The sequence below is a fragment of the Salmo trutta genome, chromosome 30 (assembly GCF_901001165.1).
Source record: "Salmo trutta chromosome 30, fSalTru1.1, whole genome shotgun sequence".
NCBI lineage: Eukaryota > Metazoa > Chordata > Actinopteri > Salmoniformes > Salmonidae > Salmo > Salmo trutta.
The window spans coordinates 24364407-24369993 of NC_042986.1; positions in this window are offsets into that span (position 1 = coordinate 24364407).

The following is a 5587-nucleotide window of genomic DNA, read 5'->3' on the forward strand; positions in this document are numbered from 1 at the left end:
CTCCACAAATTTCTTGTTAATAATCTAGTTTTGGCAAGTCGGTTAGGACATCTACTTTGTGCATGACACAAGTAATTTTTCCAACAATTGTTCACAGACAGATTATTTCACTTATAATTCACTGCATCAAAATTCCAGTGGGTCAGAAGTTTACATACAATAAGTAGACTGTGCCTTTAAACAGCTTGGAAAATTCCAGGAAACGATGTCATGGCTTTAGAAGCTTCATTTGAGTCAATTGGAGGTGTACCTGTGGATCTATTTCAAGGCCTACCTTCAAACTCAGTGCCTCTTTGCTTGACATAGGAAAATCTAAAGAAATCAACCAAGACTTCAGAAAAAAATTGTAGACCTCCACAAGTCTGGTTCATCCTTCGGAGCAATTTACAAACGCCTGAAGGTACCACGTTCATCTGTACAAACAATACTACACAAGTATAAACACCACGGGACCACGCAGCCGTCATACCGCTCAGGAAGGAGACGCGTTCTGTCTCCTAGAGATGAACGTACTTCGGTGCAAATAGTGCAAATCAATCCCAGAACAACAGCAAAGGACCTTGTGAAGATGCTGGAGGAAACAGGTACAAAAGTATCTATATCCACAGTAAAATGAGTCCTATATCGACATAACCTGAAAGACATTTTGGACAAATGTCCTCTGGTCTGATGAAACAAATATAGAACTGTTTGGTCATAATGACCATCGTTATGTTTGGAGAAAAAGAGGGATGCTTGTAAGCTGAAGAACACCATCCCAACCGTGAAGCACCGGGTGACAGCATCATGTTGTGGGGGTGCTTTGCTGCAGGAGGAACTGGTGCACTTCACAAAATAGATGGCATCATGAGGGAGGAAAATCATGTGGATATATTGAAGCAACATCTCAAAGACATCAGTCAGGAAGTTAAAGCTTGGTCGCAAATCACTTCTAAAGTTGTGGCAAAATGGTGTAAGGACAACAAAGTGAAGGTATTGGAGTGGCCATCACAAAGCCCTGACCTCAATCCCATAGAACATTTGTGGGCAGAACTGAATAAGCGTGTGCGAGCAAGGAGGCCTACATACCTGACTCAGTTACACCAGCTCTGTCAGGAGGAATGGCCAAAATTCACCCAACCTATTGTGGGAAGCTTGTGGAAGGCTACCCGTAACATTTGACCCAAGTTAAACAATTTAAAGTCAATGCTACCAAATACTAATTGAGTGTATGTAAACTTCTGACCCACTGGGAATGTGATGAAACAAAATAAAAGCTGAAATAAATCATTCTCTCTACTATTATTCTGGCATTTCACATTCTTAAAATAAAGTGGTGATCCTAACTGGCCTAAAACAGGGAACTTTTACTAGGATTAAATGTCAGGAATTGTGAAAAACTGAGTTTAAATGTACTTGGCTAAGGTGTATGTAAACTTCCCACTTCAACTGTACATGTTTCTCATCTGATTCAGTTTTCATAGAGCTTACAATTTCCTCATCTGATAAACCTCTACTACAACTTTATGTCTCTAAGAGGTAGTAATAATTTCCAATATCCTGGGTGTCTGAGATTTGATTGAGCTGCACCACTGACACTCCACCATATGAGATCATATGCATCACCAAGAGCAGGGCAGGCCAGGGCTATCCATTGCAGTGTGTCATGCAGTGTAGCCTAGTTTTATTCACATCGTCCCAGCACAGCAAAAAAAACTTGGGAAGGAAGTTAATTTTCATACAAATATAACTTTGCCCTGTGGTTCTCCGAGCACGCACTACGTATAGCCTAGGCCTATAGCCTAGTATAAACTATGGGTAATTTGATTGAGACCACATTAAATATAGGCACACTTGATATTGCACATCCAGCAGGGAATCAGGTATGATGGGCAGCACACACATCACTTTTGCTCCGGCACTTAGAATATTATTCTCTCTGTAATCCAATATGTAATTTATAGGCAGGCATTGCATTGGGACCAATGGAGTGGGTGGACTCAATGTTGCTGCCATAACACTAATATGCTGACCAGACCACTCGTGTGCATGTTGATTCTGTCCACCCACACACAATCAGGACACGCAGGTTGAAATATCAAAACAAACCCTGAACCAACTATATTAATTTGGGACAGGTCGAAAAGCGTTAAACATTTATGGCAATTTAGCTAGCTAACCTGTTGCTAGCTAATTTGTCCTGGGATATAATCATTGGGTTGTTATTTGACCTGAATTGCACAAGGTCCTCTACTCCGACAATTAATCCACAGATTAAAGCATAAATCGAGTTTGTTTCTAGTAATCTCTCCTCCTTCAGGCTTCTTCTTCAGACTTTATATGAAAGTTGGCAAACAACTTTAAGGTGCATTACCACCACCAACTGGACTGGAGTGTGGACCTCAGTTCATCTTTCAATCACCCACGTTGGTAAATGCTCCTAAAAAAAACAATGAGATGGGAGAGGCAGGACTTGCAGTGAATCAAGTGTCACAAATAGAACCAAGGTCTATTTTAGGGCATGATTACGCAAACGCTCGTTGACGTGCACGAGCAGTGTGGATGACTGAATAACATCTGTACAGCGGTGTACGTCCGAGGACTGTTCACAGCATGCGCGAGTGACTGCCCTCTGAAGGTTGATAGTAACCTAATCTCTCTTGGAGAGACTACGTAAACATAAATGGTAATCAAGCATTACACAAGACTTTAGTAATGGGTTAACCGAGATGAATAGTAACCTGTCAATAATTGTGTACTCGATGCTGTACACAACTTTTAGATGTGTGTTCATCAATAGGCCTATACATTGTCGTGTCTTTGGCATCATTAAAACTGAAGACCTATTTATCAAATAACTCTCTGTAATTATTATTACGCGATTAAACTGATTAATCGCGTAACTGTAATTAACTAGGAAGTCGGGGCACCAAGGAAAATATTCAGATTAAAGTTATAATTTTCCTAATATAACTTTGATATTTTAATATCTGATCAATTAGTCTTCGAATTAATGAATTATTATTTACCTCGTCAGTCTCATTCCAAACGTCGTAAATTGTTGGTTATCTGCACGAACCCAGTCTTCACTATGAGTCATCCATACATCAATTGTCTTAAAATAATTTATTTACTAAGTAATTCACAGAAATGCATAACAAACAGTAGATATCATTACAAAGAAATGATAGAGGAATGTGCCCTAGTGGGCTAAACCGGTATGGCGGCTTGTTGGACGAAAGGGGAGTGGGGGTCAGCTGAGAAGGCACTACAGAGTTGATAATTATAACAATTGAAATACTAATCCTTTGCACATGAACGCTCACTCATTCGGGAATAATTGCAATGAATATATATATTTACGCTCAGTGTGTCGTCGGGATCTCTGTTGAAAAGTTAGTTTCTGTTGGAGAGTCTGTCCGCCCTCTCTCTCTGTCGTGGTTAGAATGGGTAGTTCAGAGAGACATTCATTAATGTCGTAATAGGAGAGATGTTTCGGCGGTTGTCGGTCTTCGCGTTCAATGATACCGAATTCCTAGCTGCAGACTAGTAATTAATATCAAAGATTTGTTCTTATTCTGTCGGTATCGATAGTCTAAGAGTTTAACCACGTGGTATGGTTAAAAGTTCAGCAAGAGGAAAGCTTGGTCTCCTCTCAAACCTTGGCCCTCTCGTTATCGAGGTAAGCTGGTCTGGTGATAGAAAACATAGGTGGGGGTTTTATTCAGAAGAGCAGAAAAAGGCTGTCATGACGCCAGGTCCTCTCTGTGTCCCTGGGGGCGTGCCAAGGACTTAGTGAAACTTTAAACAGAAATACAACTCTCTCACATTAACATCATTACATAGCATCCCATCATCTCACAAATAGCTTCCTTATTCATTCATTTTATACAACCATTTAGATGTAAGTCTCATAGCTGAGGCTATTGTATAAACATGATTATGGTAATATGGCCGTATTGTCTCTCATGAGTTTCACAAAATTGTACCAAACGGACCAGTTCATAGCTGGATTCTTCACCGATCTTTTATACCTTCTCCAGAACCTGAATATTGTTTGGTTGTCAAGTTCTGTGAGGTAGAAGAATTCCTTTGTGTGGTCTATGAAAACTCTCTCTCTCTCGATACTGTGGCCAAATTCATAGGAATTTACGACCTCTTCTGACCATAGCAGACTGGGTGTAGGAGACAGAGGGAGATGGTGCAGAGGTAGGGGGATGGTGCTCTCAGTGTCCAAAGAGGGCAATATCATGACAACATACATAATTCATGCAGACAAAAACGAGAACCTGTAAAATACAGAAACATTGAGTGTCTTTATTTTCCATACATTCCCCAGACATTTCAATCTGGTAGAGGTAAACCCAACTAAAGATAGCTGTTCATGAGAGGTTGGCAATTGGACAGAGCACTAAATTAAGGTTCAGAAAGCAATACCAGTAGCTCATGTGAAATCGAGAGATTTGCATTGTTTAACACAATCCCCCTCAAAATAAGACCAAAGTCTCAAATCCATTACACGATTGGAGTAAATTGCATACATTCAAGGCATTGTTAGTTTAAAGTGACTAGAATAAATACACAGAGAAATGATTGTTGTGTGGACATTTCACTATTACATACTTTATGGATTTTATCCACTGTTTATTTTTTTACAAAATTCTTAAGTATGTAATAGTGAAATGTACAGGCATAATGTCAGGAGAAAAAATATACCAGATATAGGCTGGGGCAACAAAAACACTAACTGCTCGACCCAGTTGCATACAGTATAGGTATCTTTTCATTATTCATCACTAGTTAACCTATGGGGAGAGTTAATGTTATCTGTACTGTACATTCAAATTCAATTCCAAGGCAATTTATTTCAGTACACTTACAACTGACAGAAATTCTCTCATTCCAAGGTGACCCAAATTAACCTATTTGTGCAACTTATCTACTACTCCAACACTACTTGCTATGAGATTAGTCCCCAAGTAAGAGTTCACAGTGACAAGCAACTGAAACCTCACAGTATTAAAGATATAAAGAGGTATAGAAAAGTGCATATTTCTATCGGTGAAATGTAAACCTGCATAAGACCCATTTACAGTAATATGCAAACAATGTGCATTTTGATTAAAAGTTTGACCAAACAAACCAGAAAATCATTTTAAAAACACCATTCAATATGAACTTATTTGTCACTTTATAACACAGGTTCCCTGTTCGCTAGTTGATCCTTGAATAAAAATGGCAAATACACAGTAGTAACTACAGTAGGTAATGACAAAAAAATGCTGTGTAGAACATTTAATTTATGTTATGTTATCTGTTTACGGATTCAAACCCCAAACAGAAAAAAGTTAAGAATAGTTGCCAGGATACACTCAAAAATATTTGTCCATCTTGCCATATTGTCCATTACAAGGTGTACCAAACATGTTCTTTTCAAACTGCTCCATGATAACCAATATTAATTAACTTCTTAATTACAAAAATAACATTATTCAAGAATTAGAGGTATTATTTCTGTTGTCTTACATTTCATGACATGACTCAGCCCTCAAAGCTCAACCCTTGGTGTGCAGGTTTCTGTTCCGGCTCATTGTTCAATCATGTCAAC